The sequence below is a fragment of the Pleurodeles waltl genome, chromosome 3_1 (genome assembly GCF_031143425.1).
Source record: "Pleurodeles waltl isolate 20211129_DDA chromosome 3_1, aPleWal1.hap1.20221129, whole genome shotgun sequence".
NCBI lineage: Eukaryota > Metazoa > Chordata > Amphibia > Caudata > Salamandridae > Pleurodeles > Pleurodeles waltl.
In genome coordinates, this window is record NC_090440.1 from 1,450,706,493 (window position 1) to 1,450,731,217 (window position 24,725).

Here is a 24,725-nt window from a genome sequence, read left to right on the forward strand (position 1 = left end):
CAAATGTCTTGACATTACTGAGTTGTGTGCCAAACCAGGACCCAACATTTGAGATGCTCATCTGGAAAAGCCTGATTATATGCTGTTTCCATATAACTCTTGTTTGAGATATGACAGGGGGATTTTGAAAGCAGCCTGTGCCATTTGCTCCTTAAAAGGTGCAGTGGAAGCGTCCTATTTGTGCAGTATCAATCAATCAGTGTTTGTTAAGCACAGCTACTCACCCTTGAGGGTCTCGGGTGCTGAGGGTGGGGGCGTGGAGCGTCCATCAGTGCGGTGGTTCTTCAAATAGGCAAGTTTTCAAAAAGCCATGTCTTCAGCTCTTTCATGAAGTTGAGGAGGGGTGTAGTCTGTCTGAGGTGGGGCAGTAGGGTGTTCCAGGCTGTGGTGGGGCTGGTAAGAGAATGAGCATCTCCCTGTTCTTGTTTTTCTGATGTGGGGTACTTCGGCGAGAGAGAGAGAGAACTGGGCTGAGCATAGGGTCTTGTGGGTTATGTGGAAATTGAGTCGCCTGTTCAGGTAGGTTGGTCCGGTGTTGTGGAGGGCTTTGTGTGCGTGGGTGAGGATTTTGAAGGTAATTCTTTTCTCTATGGGGAGCCAGTGTAGTGTGTGCAGGTGCTGGGAGAAGTGACAGTGTTGAGGTAGGTCGAGGACCAGTCTGGCGACGGCATTCTGGATATTCTGTAGTTTGATGGTGAGTTTCTTGTTGATTCCGGCATAGAGCGTGTTGCCGTAGTCCAGTCTCCTGGTAACAAAGGCGTGTGTGACGGTCTTTCTGTGTTCAAGGGGGATCCATTTGAATGTCTTGCATAGGAGGCAGAGGGTGCGGAAGCAGATGGATGCGACTGAGATGATTTGGCGGTCTATGTTGAGTTTGGAGTCAAGGATGATTCAGAGGTTGCGGCCAATATAACCCCTGCTCAGAAGGTTGAACTGATAGCTCTTACTAGAGCTTTCTGGGTTTCTGACGATTTAAGAGTCACCATCTACATTGACAGTCCGTTCGGGTTCAGTGTGGTCTACAACCTTGGACAGTTGTGATCCAGCAAAGTTTCATGACCTCATCTGGCTCCTCTATTCGTAATGGGCATTATGGCATGGCATTTCTCAAGGCATTACAGATGCCGACCAAAGTGGAAATTATTTTCTCACTGCAGGAAATTGGTATGCTGCAGAAATAGCTAGATATTGCGCTCTTTGATCTTGCACCTTCAAAGAAGAATTTTAAACTGAATCAGAATATGTCTCTTAAATTAACTTGTTGCCTGCTGCTGCTGATACATGGGAAGAGATGAAGAGATTACGCAAAGAGGTGCCAGAGTGTGAACTGCAGAGGTGGGTTAGAGCAGGGTGTACTAAGAATGAGGGTTACATCTGGGGTTCTGTTGATGGGCCTTCTGCGTTGCCTGATTTGATGTTACCTCCCATGACACATATTTTCACAGAACTACACACATAGGCTGAGATGCGATGGTCCGTCTCTTTTGCACATATTCGTTCAAACTCAGGCTCTATGTATTTGCTGTTGAGTTGTGTCACACGTGTGGTACATGTAAAAATGCAGGTAGGAGAACCCATGTCCACCCTAGTCACAAGTAAGTTCAGGTTGTCCCTTGAATCATCTGTAGCTCAAAATAATCGAGGTGCCTGTCTGTAATGAGCTCCACTACATCTTAGAGGTGGTTTGTCTTTTCTCCCCGTTAAGTGGATGCTTACCCTACTTGAAGAAATGACAGTCCTATTGTGGCCAAATTGCTGCAGAGAGAGTTGAGCCACTGTTTTAGGGTACCGGTTTCTCTTGAAGCAAACTATGGCAACAACTTCAATGAGGTGATAAAACTTTTTTGTGCAGCATTGAAGGTGGACAAGCAGATCCGCTGTATTTGCTGCTTGAGTTATCATGGAACGTGATAATGGGACATTGTAGTCCCATCTTGCTAAAGTGTGTGCATCCACATCACTAAAATAGGCTGACACCCTTCAATTGGTATTGATGAGTTAGAGTAGCACTCCAGATCAGAGGACAGGATGGCCCTTCATTAAATCCTCATGGTCAGAGCCATGGGACTCAATGCTATACCTGTGACTGCGCTTTTAAATATTACAGGTGACATGCTTCTTGATTCCTCTGGTGCATTCTGTCTCTCATCAGGTTGAATTGGAAACTACATTTCCACGACAGGAGCAGTGCCATGACCTCAACCCAGGTGATTGGGGTTTGGTGAAGAACATGTGAGGAAATTGTGCCCTGAACCCTATATGATGTGGCCCCTTCCCGGTCATATTAGTCACAAGCACTGTTATCAAATGTGCACATTGTTGAACAGGATACACGCATCTCACACCCAAAGGGTGAGACAAGATGGAGAAGAGATGATAACAGCCACCAATGACGTATAAAGGCTGAATCCAGTGCAGCCTGAGAGCTCAGCGGAAGAAGATGAGGAGTGCATCTAAGTGCCTTCCAGTCAGTCTGTGGCAGGTGCAGTACCTGTTGAGTCATGGGTAGCCACAGCGATCGAAACTGAAGGAGCTGTAAGTGCAGATTCTGAGTCTGGAGATGGTACAAGTGATGTGACTACAGGGGAACCAAGAAATAAAGGTAGGTAAAAGAGAGGTGAGAGACAAAGCATTTCTGTATTTAGAAATGCACTCCTGATATTATCAACAATGAGACAGGGAACAGTGAGTAAAGTGACAGTGGTTCTGAACTGCCAGCAGTCAGAAGATCAAAGAGAAAGTGGGTGCCAAGTCAAAGGTACTCGGTTCCTGAATGGCCATATTTTACGGAGAGTGAAGCTGGTTTGAGAATACTTGTGGATGATGAGCCTCAAACTGATTTTGGAAAACCTCCATGCTCAGAGCTGCCACATTTGATCTTGACTGACTCCTGATTATTTGATTATTGAATATACTGAAGTCAATTAACATTTCTGCATGACTGAACTTCCAAACTGAACTTGTCTTTTCCCTTATAATTCAAGATATGCAACGCTTAGCATACATTCTTTACACGGATACAGGTGCCTCTACTTGGTACTCTTTACCATTTATATTTGGATTTTGCAGTCCCATGACATATCATGGCATGTGGGTACTGGGATAACAATAATTCGAGGATTGAGAAATGTCATCATTTCTTCGTTGACTATACAAAGTTAAATGAAAGTCCTGAAGAAGTTCACTCTATGAATGAAACATGTTGGCTGGTCTTTTTTTATGAAATGAAGTAACAAAAGAAAATAGAGAATATCCTTCAAAAGACATTGAACACTTTGGACATTTTATCAGTGGCTGCATCTTCCCATATTTTTCTGTTACACATCTCTGATTTTTTAATGACCTTTATGGTAAAAAATCCAGTTCAAGTATATGCATATAATTTTAGAAGAAGACTGAGGAGCTGACTTTGAAGCAACTGAACCTGAATTCATTGTGAAGGAGTCATCAGTTTTGCTGAAATGGCAGAAACAGAAGCTAAGCAATGGTGATCCTATGTATCCACCCATGGAATTTGATGCAATCCCAGATTTACTAAAGGCAATAAATTTGGGATTGTGCCAAAATGGTTTACCTGCAGAGAGTGGCATAATGAAAACTAATATGGTTATTTCTCTTCAGTACTTCCTCTTTCCATCTGTGCTGCTGTGTGCAACTCACATAGAAGGAGGAATAATCCCTGTTAGAAATTGGGTTTCTGGTTGGCTATAATATGCATCTAAGACAGGCAGAACCAACTACTCTAGTTAGGGTAAGCAAGTAACACACCACAGATAAACTGTGCTCCCCCCCTGGTAACTTGGCCTAGAGCAGGCATGCTTTTTCTCAAAGGCAATGTGTAAAGCACTTGCGCAACACATTCACACCAGTGACACAATAAATACACTGCAAAAGAGACTCCACACATGATTATATAAAAATATGTTTCTATATTGTATATGTCATTAGACCACAACTTACACAAATCATAAATATTGTACATATCATGTCACTACTGAATAGTACTTGTTATTGTGTCAGTGCAAGAATATATTACTACATCAGGGTATGAATGAGGCAGTTTGGTTAGGAGAAAGCACACAAAACACCAGGGTTCACCGTAAGCATATAATTCCCCAAAATATCCCCATGAACACATCAGAAACGATAAGCCCATATGGGTATAGGAACATCTGCCCTCTTATTAGCAGGGTTACAGTAGTCCTATTTGAAAACAGTGGCTGGGTATCATTTATAGTTGCCAAATGGAATAATGTGTCCTGGGAGATATGTCTTGGTATCCTGATACTCCAAGACAAGGACAATGGCAGGAAAGATCAAGTGAATGAACCTTAGGTGAAATGCACTGCCTGTGTTATAGCAAAACCATAGTTGTATCACACCTGTGCTCCTATTCAGTTAGTAGTGGTAATTCTTTGGTGCGTAGCTCCTACACCCCACAAGGCAAGGACAAAGATGGTCCACTGGCCGAGCACCCACGCCATAAGTATGAGCAGGAAGACCTCTCCCAGTCTCCCCAAGTACAGTGTCACCCACAGAGCCGCTGCCCGTGAATGCTCAGTGCAGAGGCAGCGGAGACCAGCTATCGGGAGCCAGTCTACTTACACAGCCATGGGCAGTCAGTAGCAGGGCTTCAGGGGGACAAGCGTTAGCTGCTCCTAGGGACCAGAATTCAGGTTGACTCTGGAATCCTCTGTGGCAGACCCTGGCAGTGCTGGTAGTGCTGGCATCAGCAGGCGTCCTCTTGTTCCCTCAGCAACATGTTGTCTACTGAGTACAGCCCAGGCCGGTGCAACACGAGGGTGGCAACGGGGAGACAGTTATCTTTGGGGCACTCAACCAATCCCACAAGGAAGCAGCTGTGGTGCAGAAAGTCAGGGGGCAGCTAGCTGCAGGGCAAAAAGCAGAAAAGCAATCTAGTGAGTACTTTAGGCCACCCAGCCAATAGCTGGTAGCAGGGCAAAAACAGAAGAGTAGCGCAGCAGTCCTTCTCAAAGAGGTTCAGTCCCCGTTCCACAAGTGCTCTAAAAACATGGGGTCAGTTTGTCTTTGTTTAAGAGGTAACTTCAACAGAACCCTTTCACGTGTAACACAACCCCTTTCAACCCATCTCTGGCTCCAGACAGTAGGGGGTAAATCAACCCTTTGTGTGAGGGCAGGATGCTGCCTGTTGACATGTAAGGTGTGAACGACCTCTCCCTCTCTCAGCCCCGGAAGACTATCAGTATGCAGATGAATGCAGACGTATTTCCTGTCGCACTCAGCCCCTCCTGTATTGTGGCTTCCTGAAACATATGTAGCCGCCACTCTGCCCTAGACATGGATTGGAGTTAGGTTGCAAAGCACAAAGTTATAAGCACAGAGAAAGTGGCATTTCTAAAATAGTAATGTAAAAGCCAACAAAACCAATAAGGAGGATTTCTCACTGCCATTCCAAACATACCATTCAGGCAACACTACTTATTTTCAGATCAGAAATTTCCACTTAAAAATATATAAGGGAATTGCCAATGCTAACCTATGAGAGAAGCAGCCCTCACAGAAGTGAAAAACAAAATAGTTTGTCACTGCTAGGACATGTAAAACATAAAAGTACATTCCTTACCTTTTACCTACACTGCACCCTGCCCATAGGGATACCTAAAGCTTACCTTAAGGGTGGCGTAGGTGTAATAAAAGGGGAGTTTAGTCCTTGGCAAGCAGTTTGAAATGCCAAGTCAATGTGGCAGTGAACTGCACATGCAGGCCCTGCAGTGGCAGGCCTAAAGCAGGTTTGAAAGGCTACTTCTTTGTGTGGCGCAACCAGCACAGTAGACCCACTAGTAGAATTTATTTACCGGCCCTGGGTATATGGCATCCCACTTTACAAGGGACTTACGGGTAAATTAAATATATGGTAGACAGGTGTAAGCCAATAATAGCAAGGCCATTATTTACAAGAAAATGACGCAGCATGGCGCCGCAAGCCAGCTTGCTGCACCACACTGCGCCATTAGGAAAGTGAAGACATGCATTGTATTTACAGCAATATGACACACCCCTTTAGTTTCCTCTGCGCTGGCGCACAATTGGCTGCCTAGTGCCAATGCAGGAACCCTTGCACAATGCTGCAAGGGTGCCTGTGTTGCTGGGATGATTGTTTATGTGCAGAACGGGGGAGAAAGGAGGATAAAAAGCTGGGCCTGCCCTCTTAATTAACTACGTAACCTCACATAAAACCCAGCGGGGGTGAAGTCTCCACTAGCGAAACAAGCAAAAAAGAAGACTTTGCTTTAAAATATCTTCAGCCACCAGCATTACCCCTCGGTGGCATGCTTCATCAGTGGGTTCCTCCCGTTCTGCTGCAGAACGGGGGGTCTACGACCTACGTGATAAGGGGGAGCACATTTTTTATAATATTTAGTGCATATGACTCAGGTGAAGGGAAAGATAGGAGAAGTGGGTCTTAAAGTGGTTGAAAATACCTGCCTCCTAGCAGCTTTAAGACTTTAATAGATGTCGTAACGGCGGTGTGATTAAAAAGGGGATATGTGGAAGAAGGCTACATTTTCAAAGCATAACCCTAGGCTTATCATCAGAACCAAGGATGACTCCCTGGTTCCACTATTGCAGAGAGATTATATATAGAAGCACGTACTTTGCATGCTAAAGATAGAGTATACTGCACCTATCTCATGTGGTGATATCAGAGTATTACCTATGGAGACATATAAGACGCAATTAACCTGCCCCCAAAAAATGCTGTGCCATACCGAAGCTGGCTCCCTTTTGGAATAGAAGAACTCTGGCAACTGGGACACCAGTAAAATTCAGACCCAAGGGAGGTGAGAAGTAGGTAGAGAAGCAAGAGTGTCACTTTGACGAAGTAAGTAAAGGCTTTGAGTTCTCCTCATCGCGTTCTTGACTGATAGCATCTGTGTAACCATGTGTTCTAATGGTGCCCTATTTCAGAGTACATAGTAGGGAGAATGATAAGAGAGAGTGGGAAAACACAGCTTGGAATGCCAACCTTGCATTACATATTTATGAAAAAGTTTACTGGAATGCAAGGTACTTATGCATCATTTAGTTATCATTTTTGCTTGCCAGCCACTAGCTCATTTGGACAGTAAGGGGGTCATTCTGACCCGGCGGTCTTTTGGAGAGCGCCCGCCGGCCCAGAGGAAATGTCTAAATGGCCGCCGCGGTCTTTTGACCGCGGTGCGGTCATTCAGCGGCGGTAGCTTGGCGGGCGGCGGAATCAGGCCCTAAATGTCGTGCCTTCACCGCCCAGCTGCAAAAGGAGAATTCCACACAAAATGGATTGCAAATATTTGCTGAAAGTGCTTCCACCTAATTCAGTGAGAGCAGGATTGATTCAGCTGCTGTCTGCTGACCTGCCATTTTGTGGTTGTTTGCTTTTCAAAAAGACCCCCATATTTGGAAAAGAAAACGTACGTATTTCTGAATGAAGTGGAGAAACAACGACTTGCATGGATGGGGTTCCCCTACATTTTTAGTTGATGTCTCATTACTGCCCAACTCTATAAAAGTCACACAGGGCCTCATGTAGGGAGAATGCATAGGTAAAAAGGGTTGCAGTTTGTGCAACTTTTAGCATTTAGCATTTTTATCGTGCAAAGCGACTTGTGTATTAAAAGGTCAGTTCTTAAAATACAGAACCATAGTGGATCACAATTTGACCTACCTCATAAAAATGTATGAGCTACTTCGCAAATGGCAAACTAGGGACTGGGACTTTTTGGTTAGTCCCACAGGCTGCAGTTGTGATTCTCAATAAATAAATATGTTGCCGACTTTCTTTCCTTTTCTGAGTTAGGCCTGCCCAGGCTCAGGCATTTGTGTGGCTATCGGGATGGGTGGAAGAACGTGACCAGGAAACAACAACAGCAATGTGCAGAGTAGTGTAGCTCAACACTATTGTTGCTTCAGACATACAGAGTACAGAATGTGCATAGCAGTTTTGCTGTGCTAAATGCTGGCTTGGGGTTGCTCATGGATCTAAGCTTTTCCACAAGCTGGTGCTGCCTGGAACAAACGGAAACGGATACGAAAACTGAGGGTGTATGCAGTTTATACACTGAACCCCTCCATGACTCCAATCTTATGGAAAAGAATATGTAGAGGTCTGTGATACAAAGAGCACACACAGATATGTACACACAAGCTAAACATTTTACATTTACTTTCTGAGACTCCTGGTTTTCATGCTGATGCCCATTGTATGCTAAGCATCAGCTTGCAAAGTTCCCCGTCGGCTTCAACACCAAGATTGACTAAGCTTCTGCCCTATGTTCTCCCACTGTGCCATAAATGAAGGCAAGTAGCAGCTCTTCTAAGGCGCACACCACAAAAATATCAGCATATTTAGTGACCGTTCAGAACCTCTAGATTTTTAGAATCCCCTCCCTACAATTTAAAAATAATGTGTTTGCTCACTTTGATCGCTCACGGTCCTAATTGTGGCAGATATCTATGTCACACACAGGGTAGTTGGGGGCACCACTGTGGCCACCCAGGAGTTGTAGTTGTGGACCACCTTTCTAAGAAAAATGTCTGTCTCCTGCTGTTATTTAGTACAGATTAAGCACTGGTATGCTGTAGATATGTGTATAAAATATCATTCAAAATGCAAATAGCAATATAGGAACCACTTACATTATACCTGGAGCCCGTTGTCTGCCTGGATCGTTTCTCAGCCAGAAGATCTTTGACAGTGTGCTTCACTCGAACCCCTTGGTAAATTCGTTTACTATAGTCTGCAGGGACTGAACACAAGATAAAGTATATCAGGGAAATAAGAACACTTACTAAAAATAGCAAGCAAATGAGAAAAAATCGTTAAAAGGATATTTTATAGAAGAAAACTCCGGTATGCCATACATTTTTGCATAAACAAATATCGTTTGAACATTTCGCAATTTTTGAGGAAGGAGATCTTCAACTTTCACTTTCACAACTTTGTGATGTACAAAATATGGACACTTTCTACTAGTCCCCAACTGGAATTCAAACTTTACCATCGCTAATATGAGTGTCTTTGTCTTAATTTGTGTGTGTTGGCCTTGCATACTGCAGATAGCATTGCTACAGATGTGTGTGTGCCACCTATTAAGGGGGAGGCCAGTTTGCAATCACATAGGAGATACATGCTATTACAACCAGAGGACGAAATGGGTGGGATCAAAGGGCACGATGTGCCCATACTTTTTTGATTTATAAAAAAAACATTCCCCTACTTTTTGTAAAAAGACAATTGTTCAGTGATGGTTAATTCAAGTAGTTTAAATGCTTCAGCTGAAGTGCCATTCAGTGAGTCTCCTGTGCAGTGAAACCAAAGCTGTCCAGACAGCTAAAAAAGCCTTCCTGCCAGGGTGCCTGCTTTCCTGAAAGATATGCAAATGCGCACTAGGATTATATCTGCAAATGTAGAAGTTAATCTGGAAATATAAAGAATGTTTCGCAGCCAGTACTGGCTTTAATTGATCCACTCACTCGAAGTTTTGTGATGATAAAGATTTATTCTTTTTGAGTAGCAGTGGAAAGACTTAACAATTGAGCTGTAAAGTGTCTGCTTTTAATTGTACTTGTTGTTATTTAGCATTTATTACACCTGGAGTTGTTTAAGGAACAGTAATGTAAAAAAAATTGCATTACGTACAGTCTGGGTATTACAAAAATGTATATTTTGGAAGCATATTTTTTAACTCAAGCCTTTTTGCCCATTTTGTAGCAGTCTAACTTATACTGCGCCTAATGCAAGTTTAAAATAATGACTTACATATTCACAGTGCTTTCTGTCCACAAGCTGTGACCTTGTAGCACTATCAAAAACACAGGTCCCTTCTCTCTACTGCACTAAACAGGATTTAATTCTGTGGCTTTCTGGTTACACACAGGCCTCTGCAGTGCGATAACTAAGATAGGTTACGTCAGTGCTTTTCCCACCAACAACTTATTTATTTATTTTTGTAATTTAAGCTAGTCGTTATTCTATATGTATATACCTGATGGTAAAAGGAAAAACTCCTACAGAATATGTTTGTTTTTTAGCCACACTTTTGTCTCCACCCCCACACTCACTGACTCCATCCCCCGTGCATGCAGCATCAAAGTTCCTATACTGTTTTTTAATGCACTTCAACTGCTGTTTACAACACCCACTGCTCAGGAAAAGATGGAAATCCTTCTGACCTGTAGGTAAGGTCAAGTTTTCATCCACAGATTAGAGACAAAAATGCTCAACCTGCTATATTCCTTAAAACACTGCATGAAAAATTGACCTTCAATGAAATTTTTACTTCCATCCCACATGTTTTAAATGCACCTCTGCTTCCCTTCCGCCTACCTATTCATTACATACATTATTCTAAATCTCATGCCTATCTGCCTTAAGCTTTTTGAAAATCATAACAATATCTATTAATTCCAGAAAGCATTTGCTTCTCACACAGCGCCTCTATTTATCACATCCATGTCATTAATGTCAATAATATACCACAGAGAATCTGCAGTGAGTGCATCGAATAGGCTTGCAGACCTAATCCCAATTACCAAGGGACTGACCAATAACTTTAGGCTCCCAGGTAGCTTGACACTTATTGTAATTGCTATTTCAGGGCCAGTAAATGCTAAATGAATGCAAATTAAACATTTGCAAGTAATCAACATTTAGGCGCTCCCTTGTGTTGGGGGTCTAAAAATAACTACAGATGTGTTGTGTTAGGTCAGTCAAACTAGTGGGAGGCCCAAGAAAATAAGATTTGTTTGTGGTATGCTTGACATTTCTGAATGCGCAGCGGGATCACTTCTGTAACACCAAAGGCATGCCATTTCAAACATCTGGGAGCACAGTTTGCAACGTCTCCCGGAGTCATAGAACGCCCTTTGAGTTGAATCACAATTAATTGCTAAGAGTGTCTTCTCAGCAATTCCTAAATCACAATAGTTCGAGAACCTCACTACCATTTGTGGCCAGATGTTTCTCCCAAAACATATTAAATGTGTTATGCCAATGTCATCTTTAATCAAACCGATTTTGAAAAATCTATTAACCCCTGGGAATTTGTTTTTTTTAGCAGATATTTCTTTTCTGCACAAGATTTTGTTAGAATTGCACTCATTTCAGTATTAAAGCACAAAAGATGGACTGGTGGTTTCTTCTTTACATACCGTTAATACTTCTAGTAATTATAGTGTCAAAATAAGCAACACACCATGCTCTTAAAAATAATAAATTATCAGAATACTTTGCTGAGAAAATCCACAAACTAAGACCCTGACCTCCGAACTTCATACATATGGGAGTTGTTCCAGAGAATACAATAGTACATATATGTTGGCTCACATTTTCGCCGTGTTAGAGTAAATTCTCAACCAATTGAACTGGAGTCAAATTATCTACCTACATCGATGATCCTATAATTGTTCCTGGAAATGGAGACTTTTCAGGAGATTGTGACCGTGATGGCTGCAATTTACTAATGAGAATTGTATTTATATATAGTGTTTGGTGATATTCATCTTTGAACTCCAGTCATATCCCTGTAATGAATAAACCATTTTTAATCACAAAGACATGTTTTTCTTTTAACTTTCAGAGATGTAATGGTGATTGCCCCATCTCGGTTTTTCGTCTTGGGAGTAAGTTTTTCCAAATGCATTATATAATGAAAATTACAAGAACCAGCTGTTATCATTTTAGAGTATTTTTAAATTGTCATGTTTTATTCTTTGAAGCATTATAGCTACATAATCTTTCCTAGGTATATATTAAAGCTTCTAGTGTATAGACAAGCATTCTATCTATCTGCCTATATCTACCTGATGGACCTGGCCCTTTTTGCAAGGTCATCCTCAAACATTTTGCCTCCTTCCTCCTATTTTTTCTGAACTCTTGATGTTGGGGCTAGGGCTCTGAGCACTTTATCACTGATGATCAGTGCTAAAGTGCAGTTGCTCTCCCGCCTAAAGTTGGTATGATTGGCTTACACCTAATTGGCACATTTAATTTACCTGTAAGTCCCTTGTACAGTGGTATCCCTATACCCAAGGCCTGTAAATTAAATGCTACTGGTGGGCCTGCAGCGCTGCTTGTGCCACCCACAGAAGAAGCTTTTCAAACCTGACTCGGGCCTGCTAGTGCAGGCCTTGCATGCACAATTTAATGCCACAGGGACCTGGAATCTAAATGTACTTGCCCGGCCAGGAACTACTCTTTTACTACATGTAATTCACCCCTAAGGTAGGCCCTAGCTAGCCCTATTGGCAGGGTGCTATGTATGTAGAAGGTAGGACATGCCTGGTTGTGTGGCCTGTCCTGGTAGTGACAAACAGCCTTGTTTCTCACTGCTGTGAGTGCTACCCTACCCATAAGATTGCATTGGAAATGCCCTGCCTTATGTCTAGGGGGATAGTGTCTGGTTTATTAGGGGTAACATAGGCATGTTTGGTATTTTTGTAATGGTAGTGAGAAATGCTGCTTACTGGTGTAGGTGGATTTTTTTCTTACCATTATAGAAATGCCACTTCTAGAAAGTGAGCATTTCTCTGTTCTTATGACTCTGGTGTTTTGCAGCTTGACTCCAATCCACGTCTGGGGCAGAGTGACAGTTGGGCTTTATGCATACTTTTCATACAGACTGTACACAGGGAGGATGGAGGTGTCACAGAGTTGCATCTGCATATTGAGTGGTCTTCCTGGGCTGAGAGAAGGGGAGGCGGGGCACACGTGCATTTATAAAGACTGTGTCCTGACCTCACACAAAGGGCACATTTACCCCCAACTGATGTCTGCCCCCGGGGTACAAGCAGGCAACATTCCTATTCCAGCGTAAGTGGTCCTGCCAGCCGAACGGGAGCGTGGGGCTCAGTGCCACTTGAGCCGGGAGGCCCCTCCCCAGCAACCTCCCTCTGCCGAGGGAACCACTCTCATCGCAGCCGCACTGCAAAGAAGCGGGTGGCTGTCCTCATTTCAGCCAGTGTTCGGCTCTGCTCGGGAGACCCGCGGAGGACTCCCGGCGGGCTAGGTGGATCATGGGTGTTCCCCTCCCCACCCCTTTTTCAAACAGAGGGACTAGACCGGGGCCTTCTGTGGTCCCCCTGCCCCCACTAACTCTTGCAGGATGGCCGGGAGACCACAACAGAGTCCCCGTCTTGCTGATGAACAGGCCTTTGAGTGCCACTTGTTTTCCCATGACATTTTACCCATGTAGGGAACATTCTATGAGACTATATGTGTTTTCCCTTATTGCATCTGCATGGTGAAGTCTGAGCATTTAGAAGATGTGTTTACTATGGGCCATACTTTATGGTGATATGTTTTCATGACTTGCCACGTGTTCTCTGATGTTCCTTTTATGGGCATTTATGTTTACTATGACGTGCATTATTTTAGTAATGTTATACCATTAACACTGCTTTTGTTGCAGAATAACCAGTAAGCTATGTGTTGTTTGTGAGTACTGCTGGCATTCACAGAGTAATAGTACTGTGTAATGTTCTGACAACTGCTTGGGTAGCATGGTATTACTGACATGATGTGTTTGGTCTAATGATGTGTGTAAAATATAGTTTATTTTTATATAACTTGGTGTTGTGTTTCCTTTGTGGTTGAGATAGTGCGTCACTTGTGCTGGGTGTGTTGTGCAAACGCTTTACACATTGTCTATGGGATAGGCCTGACTGCTCATGCCAAGCTACCAAGGGAGTGAGCAGGGGTTATCTTGGGTGTGTAACTCCCTCGTCCTGACTAGAGTGGGTGGGTTCTGCCTGGCTTAGGTGCATACCCTTGCCAATCAGAAACCCTATTTCTAACACTATCTCTTTAGTAAAAACTTTTGTTTTAAAGTTATTGCTCATCTTGTTAATTCAGCTATCTGGGAAACTAATTCCTTGGGAGGGGAGAGAAAAAACAATGTCAAAAACATGTACAAATGTGAACAACAAAAACTTAAACAAATGTTTCTAAATATATAAAAAGAAAAAATAAGAAAAAGAGAACTCAAATATAAGAGGAATAATATCATGTAAGGAAAATATTCAATAGATATAACAGCCAACCGATTTTTGGAAAATCACATTGTAGAATCATAATGAACATAGCCTTACACCTGCAAATAAATGTTTACATAAATATGATGGAAAAAGCAGGCTAAAAAACAATGATAGTAAAAACGATTGACAACGGAAACAGGATAAAAACATGGCCCCAACACTTACATTACATAAAGAGCTATTAGTGAGGTTTGTTAAAAGCTAATAAACCTTCAAGATGGAAAGTGCATGTTAGAAATAGGGTCTCTGGTTGGCAGTCAGTTTACACTCTGTCCAAGCAGGGACTGTCCCTCTAGTCAGGGAAAGGGAGTTACACTCCTAAGACAACACCTGCTGACCCCCTTGGTAGCTTGGCGCAAGCAGTCAGGCTTATCTCAAAGGCAATGTGTAAAGTATTTGTACCAACACACACAGTAATACAGTGAAAACACTGCAAAATGGACACCTCACCAGTTTAGAAAAATAGGCAATATGTATCTAAATCATACAAGACCAGAACAACAAAAATCCAACATACACAAGTCAAGTTTAAAGTTTAAAATAAAAAGAGTCTTACTTAATAGAAAACAATGGAAACTTTGTTGTAAGACAAAGTGGCTGGTTTAAATCAAAAATAAAGCTGCATGGGCGAGCGTGCATTGGAAATTCAGCGATGCCTCGATTCCTAACTCACAAGTGAGGCCGTGCGTTGTTTCTTCTCTGGTCGGGTAGGAGATGCGTTGTTTTTCTCTCCAGCAAGAGAGTGATGTGTCGATTTCCAGATGGGATACCTCGGATCCACTGTGAGGAGTTGTATCATTTTTTCCGACCCTTTGCATGTGGTGCATCAAACTTTTCCTGTGCGTGGAGTTCAGCCTTTTTCTCCAAGCTTCATCTTTCAAGGCCCCAGGGACTAGATAGGGCACTATTTGGCAGGGAATGAGTCTCAGCAGAGAGTCCAGTGCTGGCAGAGGAATTCTTTGGTAGCCCTGAGACTTCAAAACAAGAGGCAAGCTCAGTCCTAGCCCTTGGGGATTCTTCACAAGCAGGAATATACCTCAAAGCCAAGTCTTGCAGACAAAGCACAGTCACAGGCAGGTATTATTCTTCCAGCTCTTCGGCTCTTCTACTTGCAGAGGTTCCTCTTGGTTCCAGAAGTCATCTGAAAATCTGGGGTTTTGGGTCCACTAGTTATACCCCTCTCTACCTTTGAAGTAGGCAAACTTCAAAGGAAAGTCTCTGTTGTTCACAAGATACTGCCTTGCCCACGCCAGGCTCCAGACTCATACCAGGGAGTTGGAGACTGCATTGTGTGAGGGCAGGCACAGCCCATTCAGGTGTAAGTGACCATTCCTCCCTCCACTCCAGCCCAGATGGCCCATCAGGGCCTGCAGGCTATACCCCAGCTCCCTTTTTGTCACTGTCTAGGGGGGATTCACAAACAGCCCAACTGTCAGTCTGACCCAGACAGAGAATACACAGGCAGGCAGAGTCACAGAATGGCTTAAGCAAGAAAATGCCCACTTTCTAAAAGTGTCATTTTCAAACAGAAAATTTAAAAAACAACTTTACCAAAAGATGTGTTATTAAATTGTGAGTACAGAGACCACAAACTCCACCTCTTTATCTGTTCCCAAAGGGAAACTGCACTTAAAAGATATTTAAAAGCAGTCCCCATGCTAACCTATGAGAGAGATAGGCCTTGCAACAGTGAAAACCTAATTTGGCAGTATTTCACTGTTAGGACATGTAAAACACATTGGTACATGTCCCACCTTTATTATAGACTGTACCCCCCCATGGACTACCTAGGGCCTTCCTTAGGGGTGCCTTACATGTACAAAAATGAAAGATTTGGGCATGGCAAGTGGGTACATTTGGCAGGTCAAATTGGCAGGTTAAACTGCACACACGGAAACTGCAGTGTCAGGTCTGAGCCATGTTTACAGAGCTACTCATGTGGGTGGCACACCCAGTGCTGCAGGCCACTAGCAGCACTTCATTTACAGGCCCTGGGCACCTCCAGTACACTTTAGTAGGGATTTACTAGTAAATCAAATATGCCAATCATGGGAAAGCCAATTAAACATACAATTTACACAGGGAGCACTTGTACTTTAGCACTGATTAGCAGTGGTAAAGAGTCCAGAGTACCAAAACAGCAAAAACAGAGTCCAGAACACAGTCCAAACATGGGAGGCAGAGGCAAAAAAGACAGGGGGGACTATGCTGAGGATGCCAGGTCTAACAGTGCCGCACAAACCACTCAATGAGAATAGAGCAAATGAAATACCCCCCAGAGATGTATAGTATGATACATGCTTCCGTAAACAAGAGGAATTGCAATAATAGAGCTTCTGACCCATATTTATGGAGAATTGCTGCAGGGCAGCGCCACAAGTCTTCTTATTGTGCTGCCCTACGCCACTGAGAAAGGGCAGAAATGTACTGTATTTATGAAATAGCATGCCTTCCTGAACTTTCCTCGTTTACTGGTGCACAATTGGCTACCTAGCGTCAACCGGGCACCATTGCACCAGAGTGCATTGGTGCCTGCGTTGCATGCAGGATTGCTTTTGTGCATGAAGGGACACCTTCCTGCACAAAAAGCAATCCCATGAGGCATTTCCCTTTTTCTATGTGCGCCGAAGAATGCAGCACACATGGAAAGAGGAAAAAGAGGTGGAGAATGAAAATATTTCTCCTTGTTACTCCTGCTCTGGGGAGGTGTAAGGTTTTGGCACTCCACCAGGTTTACATGATTTTGTAAGTAAATGGTAGCGTAAAAATCCATGGGTTTTGTATGGGAAAACCCACTGCAATGCCCATGGAACTCCTTCCTGGAGCAGAGTAAGGCAACGCAGGGCACATGCGTTGCTTTGTCTTACTTCATATCAATGAGGCCATGCAAGCCACACAAAGTGGCTTTGTGTGATCTCATATATGTGGTTGAGAGGCTTGTGCCGCCAAAGTGTAAAAAAATGCCACTCCGGTGGCGCAAGCCTCTAATAAATATGCCCCTATGTGTTATAATGGATATAGAAGCATTACAATAGCATAGTAAAGCATAACAAAATGGCATCTGGAACGCTGAGCTGATAAGTGATGAAAGCACTGAACAAGCATTTTCAATGCAACAGGTCTTGTATTTGTTCGAGTTAGAGCTATTAGCGTTGCAAAGCAAAAAAAAACGCAGTGTGATTGCGCTATGTAAAGTGCAGCGCGATCGCACTGCGTGGAAAATAAACAGATAAAGTAGTCCAGACTCCAGGCTGAAAACATCGAGCCTCGTATGTTTTTGGTAGTTTACCAGTGCTGTGTAGGTGGGCTAAACACCGGGAAAGGCATGACGTATGCATGCCTTTCACAAATGTAAGCAAGCGGATTTTAAAAGGCAAGCCCACGAACCAATGTAAGTGACTGACATGGCATGGGCGTGGTTTCAAGCCCAAAGAGAGATTACAGAATGGACGGAGCACTTTGTGCTCGCCCATAAAAATGACAATGAATTTACCAGTTATTGGACAAAATATATCCAGCGATCATGGATAATATATTAAGGACTGTACTTTTAATTGTGTTGTAGATATGATTTATCCTTGATACACAGGCATGAAAAAGTTTTTACACAATAATGGCATATTCTAGCTGTTGAAAAAATTATATGATGAATTGCAAATGCTTCACAAATTAGAAAAACTAGAAAGTAAAAATACTTCGAAAATATATTGCTACTCATAGTTTTCATCATATAATTCATTGGGGAAAGTTATTTTTAGATACGAGCCCGAGATAGGGCAATTAGCAGTGACTTCTGACAGTGAACAGAAAACAACTGCCTTTGTTATAACCAATTTATACATGCACGTCTATCTTTAGGATACTTTTCCTGGATAGAGGGAAGGTCATGTTTCCCAACAGTTGAAAAGCTATCAGGCTTCCATTATGGCACTGAAACAAACACCCTCCAAATAGTTGTTCACAAATTTCGGATCTTTCATCACAAAGACGCTAGCTTAATCAGCCTTCTAAGAGTGGTAACTGAATTCGATACAGTTTATCAATAAAGCCTCTTCTAATGTAAACCGGCCCGAATCACAAATGTAAACTGACATCTAAGTTTAGACCTGAAGTCAAAGGTACGCTGTTAGACTTCAGGTCTAAACTTGGACTTCAGGTCTGAACTTAGACTTTATGTTTAGACATAAAGTCTTGAATACTAAATTCAGACCTGAAGTCTAAGTTTAGACCTGAAATCTAAATGTAGACTTCAGTTCTAAAGTTAGACTTTAGGTCTAAACTTAGACTTCAGGTCTGAATTTAGTATTTAAGTCTAAGTTTAGACCTGAAATCTAAACTTAGACTTCAGTTCTAAAGTTAGACTTTAGGTCTAAACTTATGCCCATATTTATACTTTTTTGTGACACATTTGTGTAATTTTTTGATGAAAAAGTGGCACAAACTTAGAAAATACAATTATATTTTGTTTGTGCTGCTTTTGCCTCAAACAATGGCGATAATGAGGCGCAAACAAAGTATAAATATGTGCCTTAATGTCTAAGTTTAGACCTGAAGTCTAACTTTGGACCGGAGGTCTGAAATTAGACTTTTGATCTAAGTTCAGACTTTAGGTGTAGACTTGAGGATAAAGTTTTCCTTTGTAGACTGTGCCCTAAGTTTTCAACGTACCATTGATGATATCAATGTTAAATGCTTCCTTTCTTTACATCTGTGACAAACCAACTGATGCACTTCTCTGCCAAACTCATGGGCCGTTCACACCAAGCTTGGAGGTTGTAAACTCAGAGAAAGAAGCCTCAGTTCGCTCTGACATCAGAAACATGTTGCCCACCCCCTGTCCACCACAAAGGTTCCAGCTACACTGCATCAATAGCCCATCCGTTTTAGAAACAACCATCTGTTTTGGGAGTTTAATTCTGAAAGACCAATAAATGCTGCACAAGCTGCCATCATGTGGTGGACAACCAGGTACTGCAATGTTGATAAAAGTGATCTGTGTCAGGAGAGCACTTTTTTGCTAAATTGTCTTTCCAACATGGCAAGGAACTGTCACTTGGCCAGATAGACTGTGGCTAGGCCTGCAAAGACAGAGCCTTTAGCAACCAGGTAGTTTGGCAGCCTGGCAACCATGCTGAGAATCCCCCCCCCCGTCTTCTCCAGTTGCAACACTTTATGATGCTCCTCAAAGCAACATATTCCAACTACCACTAGCACATTTGTGCCACATAGAATGTATCTGGTCAGATACACAAACCAAACCATCCACCAGTAGCTGATGATACTCTGGTTTATCGAAAGAAAACTAACGGAACATGTACGTAACTTAGCTGTCAAGTCATCATCTGAAGTTGAACCTGCAAATAATTAAATTCCTTCTTTTGTCTTCTCCTCATCCAACCGGATGTAAGATCATAATGAACTAGAAATCTCTCCAAATATAGTAACCAATTCAAAAGAGATGGGCTTTACTTGGTAGAGCAGACTGCAACTAGGCATAAAATCAAAAAATTTATAAAAGGAGTTTAATTGTTGTGTCAAACATCTAATTCCAACCACAAACCTGCACTCACAGGTTGAGGACCTGGTTTACTTGTCAGACTAAACAATGGCAATACCCACCTAGAAATCCTCCCAAAAACACATTGGCATCATGGAAGCCGGAACATTATGCATCCGCATGTATGATCTCAAGCACCTGCCTTTTGACTTTATCACCCCAGCTGACTGTCTGACTCCAAAACGAAAACTGTGGTCTTTTCAAAATGGGATGTCTTTCTGTAAGAAGTTGGGCTATTAGTTGAGAAAGATGGAAGCCACACTCAAATAACAACCCTAGTCCTTGTCAGGGTGATTCACAAAAGTCACTAAACTACCCTGTGCCTAACCTTCAGGTAGCTGGGCACAAAAGCAGTCAGGTGAAACCTAGAGACAATTAGTAAAGGGTTCATGCAGCACCAACACAGTAATAAAGTGAAAACACAACACAAAAAAACAAGCAAATTTAGAAACATAGAGTACATCGTAATAAGTAACATAACACCAAAGCTGCACAAATCCAATCACTTGAACTGGAGATATGAGTTTTCATTAGTTTAGGTGAAAATAACAACAAAAAGCACACAGTACCACTTGCGGTTATCTTGTCATGCTGGACCAGCAAAAAATCACAGGTTCAGGCCAACTGAGATGGCATGCAGGTCATATACAGGGACCAGGTTTGTCCTGCTGAAGGGTTACCTTCTCATATCTATGCAAAGAACTGCTGTTTGCATTGATGGAGGCTGCAAGAAGGTTGTTTTTTGGCACAAAGAGCAGTTTGGGTGTTGTGGACGGGCACCAATGTAGCGCAAAAAAACAGTTGTCCCTAGAGCTTTGCATTGACGGTTGAAGCGGCTGTTGCTGTGAAGATCAGGTCCACATGAACTTCACACTGGCTATTATTGAGCAAAGAGGTCTGTGTCTTCACCTTTAGTTCAGGAAGAGTACACTCTGATGTGAGCTAAGGATGCAGGAGCTGAGGGGCACATCTTGAGGATAAGGATTCAGGAGAGGCTAGAAGTATCAATCAGGCTGGTCCAATTGGTCTTGGTCGGATGGGCAGTTGCAGAGGAACCTTTCTTTGTATCTGTAACTCAAACAGGAGGTAAGGCAAGTGACCCTTGGAGTCACTTCTGGGGAGCTTGGCTTAAGGCAAACAGGTCCAATGCTCCTTCGGACAGAAGGCAGTGTTTCTTCTGAATCTTCCACAGGTCCAGAAGTCTTTTGATGAGAGGTTCTGAAGGAACCACTTTTATACCTGGCACCGGCTTTTGTGCGGGAGAATTCCCAGCCAACCCCCAAAACTGGTTCTGGACAGTTCTTCCCCTTCCACTGGTCCTAGTATCTAAGGTGACAAAGGCAGGCCTGGTATCTGATTCCTCTGTGTGTGCAGAAGGCAAGGTCCTTTGAAATGTAATCAGGGCAGGAGACAATTCTTCCTCAGTCATCCTGTCAGGAAGACCCTCTGCCCTTACACCTAGGCTTCCTTTGCCTCATTGTCTGGAAGCCATACACAGCACAAACCAGCAGAGCCGTTCGCAGTCCTGTAACCTAGGACACTGGCTGAAAGGCACATTTGGTTTAGATAGAAAAATGCCAACTTTCTAAAAGTGGTGATTTTTGAATGGTAACTTAAACCCCGACTTCACCATTAAAGATAATTTTAAATTGCAATTCATTTGAGTTAAAAGAGCGACTCTCTATTGCGTCCCAAGCTGAAGTTAGTACATATTAAGTGTAAAAAGGTAACCCAGTGTTAGTTTATGGGAGAGATAGGCCTTGCAACAGTAAAAAATGACTTTAGGAGTATTTCCATCGTAGGACATGTAAAACTTAAACACTCATGTCCTACTCTTTAAATACCATGCAACCTGCTCTGAAGGTGGTTAGAGCCTAACTTAGGGGTGCCTTATAGGTGTTAAAAAGGAAAGTTTAGGCCTGGCAAAACGTGTATTTTGCCAGGTCAAACTGCACTACAAAACGCAACTTTATTAGGTGGTGTGAGTGCTACAGCTAACTAATACCATTGAATTTATGTGCCCTAGGTACGTGTAGTACCATACATTAGGGAGGTACAACTAAGTTAAATGTACCAAAAAGGTGTAGGCCAATGTTATCATGTTTTGCGTATACAGTAAAAGCACATGACCAATGGTTAGCAGGGAAAAGTGCTTAAAGCCCTAAGAGCCAACAAAAACGGGTTCAGCAAAGGAAGGCAAAGCGAGGCAAAAATCTGGTTACCCTGCAGAGAGGGCCAGGCACTACACTGCCTGGTATGGCACTCCAATAAAATTGCTGAAGTATTTGGTGTAGAAATTCAGTCCCAGGAGGAAGCTTATCTCTCTGCAGCAAAGTGAAGTGCACACGGCAACCCTCAAATTCAAGAGGTAACACCCTCTGACAGTACATTTTAGAATTTTTTTATATCTCATCATATTTCAAAGGAAGCAGACATTTCTCTATAGGGAAACAACTCTTCTAGAAACTCCTCACAATGTGACACACTGCTAACATGGAACCATAATAATTTGGTCAGAGTTGAACTGTGCATAGTGTGCCCATACTTGTCCAGCCTAGCTCTATGTCCTCACCTTACTGCTCTACATCGCCTTCTCCATCTTCACTATTCCTTTCTACTGAAAAGCATATTACACAAATTCTCTTTCTGGCAACTTCATCTTATACATATTTCCGCTCACCTCTCCTCTATCTACTTATCTTGTGGTAGTGGGATGCCCTGTACCATCCAAAGAATTTCAAAAATCTAAGCATGATGGTTTCACTGCTAGTGAATAGGCCCTGGGCAGCAGCAGAGGACTTAATTTATACCTACTTGTCTCCTTGTTGTTCTAAAAACCCTATTTACTTCCCCCTACTAGTGGCTTGGGTGGTTGTCTATCCTTACCTATCCCTCTCCATCTTGTGCTACTTAGATGTTATTGAGACAGCTACTTAATTATTTCCCACCACTCCAAATATGGAATCCTTCGTGGCCACTTTACTCTGTTTTGATTGTCTTGATTCCTTCTATTGCATATCCGACCTATCTTTTTCTCTGATGGGAAAGTGCTTGATCCTCATGCCTTCCAGCATTTATCCGTGCTAGAAGTGATTCTACCATTGCGCCTTTGCTCACTGAAAATCTCTTCAATTCTCCCAGGGTCTTGCCTCACCTGAATCATTGTAACAAATTTGTTCAGAGTTTCTCTCTTAAAACCTGCGAGGGTTCAAAATTATAGAGCCTACCTTTTGTTTAGTCTGGAATGACATGATCACCTCACGCCAGCCTTGAAGTCTTTCCATTGACTACTTGGAAAAAGGGAGAGCATCCTCCGGAACTATGCAAGTACATAACAGGCTCCATGCTCAAGCCCTGAACAACTATATATTTTACTTACCACCTTGAACCTCAACTGTGCAGCTGCCTCTTAACTCTTAGCCCAAATATGTACAAACGTTTCGGTGGCAGAATCTTTTAAGCCCAGTGCTCCTCCTTGAAAATCACTGTCAAATTCAGAAAACCTTTAAAGACCCATGTATTCTCCCAATCATCTGGGTAAGTCTAACCTCTTCATGATATTCCTTCTCAGTTCTTAAGTTCTCACTTGTAGACACCTAACACCAGCACACCTTTATCACCTTGGCTTTCCATGCAAGGCTTTATCATCATTTTGGGTCGTATTCGCTAGACGTGCCTCCTGGCCACCATTCAGCCTTTTCTGTTGCTGTAGTGCACAGATCATCAATTTACGGGCCGTGGGAAAAGTACGCTCCTTAGAAACATTTTTATGTCGCCCTTCTTGTATGCAGCAGCACGTGCTCATTTGTAGTACTTACACCCAGAAGAGTGAAAGCAACGCTTCCATTTCAGAGGTCTCTGCAGGATATATTGCTGAACTGTAAACAAACATGACTGTACACGAGTGACGCAGCAGATACAAGCAAGACATTTAACTCAGCCAACAACTGCTCAAGCAATACCTGTTCATAAGTATGAAGGGACTCCGCGTCAACTGGGACTTTCTCAGCAATTCCTGACTTTGAAGGGAACAGCACTTTTCATTTTGCAATTGAGCCCAAGCTTACAGTGGTAAACGCAAAGTTGTTCGACATTAACTTAACAGTATTCGCTGTTGCGCTTTTTCATCTATTAAGTTAGATATACACTATAAATCGTATATGTATAATGTGATTGCTGCAAATTTTAACACGCAGTGTTATCATTTCCTCTTTTTCCTTTTAAACATATTTTTGTTTTTTTCCCCCTATTTTGTTGTCTAAATAATAAAATAGGAATGGACTGGAAGGACGAATACAACAAATGCAGATTATAGCACAAATTTCAAAACATCGGAGCGGAGCAGGTATAAATCCTTGAAATTAGACAATGTCGTTGTTGCATGCTATCTGTGCCTTTGCCCATCTTCATTTAAACATTTATTAACTTCATTGCATTCGAACACATGCACTCTCGTGTACCGAGACCTGATTCACAAGTGTACTTTAATTTCTCCTTTGATCATTGAGATTCTTTTATTATTATATATTTATATTATGTTTGATATATTTATTTATATTATTATATAGCTACAGTCAACACATCCTTGCTTGTTGGCTTCTAGCAAATAGCATTCTGGGACTTGTAGTTTCACTATTTAAGGGTAGATTTAAAAAGTCTGGTATGTATAGTGCTGTTGGTTAAGAAAAAAACATTTGCAATGCCCTTAGGTCTCACTTTTATCTAGAGTTTGCCAGACTTCTGGTTTTGGCAATGCATGTTGACAGTGCTGAACAACATTGGCAAGAAGAATAAACCAAACATGCTTGGGAAAAACGAAATGACTGGAGCCTGCACATGCAAATGTATGCATCATGTCACTGAAGCAGTCGTCTGGCTTTTGTAAATTTACAGTTTCAAGATGGTGGACGCTCATCTTAGACTGGTCAATTTAAAAATAAAGGAAACGGAGGACAATTATGCATCGTAATGAAAGGAGTGGGTTCAAAGCAAATTCCAGTAGCCTGGCTCCTTGAGAAAGTTAAAAACAAATGCTTGTTAATGTAGGATGGGAAGGGGTGGAAAGGAACAGGGAATATGGGAAGATGGGGCAAGCAGTGGTTGTAAGGAGGGC

At 42.4% G+C, this 24,725-nt stretch overlaps 1 long non-coding RNA gene across 4 annotated transcripts in view; it reads left to right on the plus strand.

Moving 5' to 3' along the window:
- The window catches only part of LOC138285290 (uncharacterized), a 222,877-nt gene that overhangs the window by 179,255 nt on the left and 18,897 nt on the right, over window positions 1–24,725 (plus strand). For all 4 annotated transcript variants that reach the window (XR_011201562.1, XR_011201564.1, XR_011201561.1 and 1 more), the window contains 2 exons: window positions 11,601–11,643; window positions 23,887–23,957. This is a non-coding gene — a long non-coding RNA (uncharacterized lncRNA). The remainder of the gene's footprint in view (window positions 1–11,600; window positions 11,644–23,886; window positions 23,958–24,725) is intronic.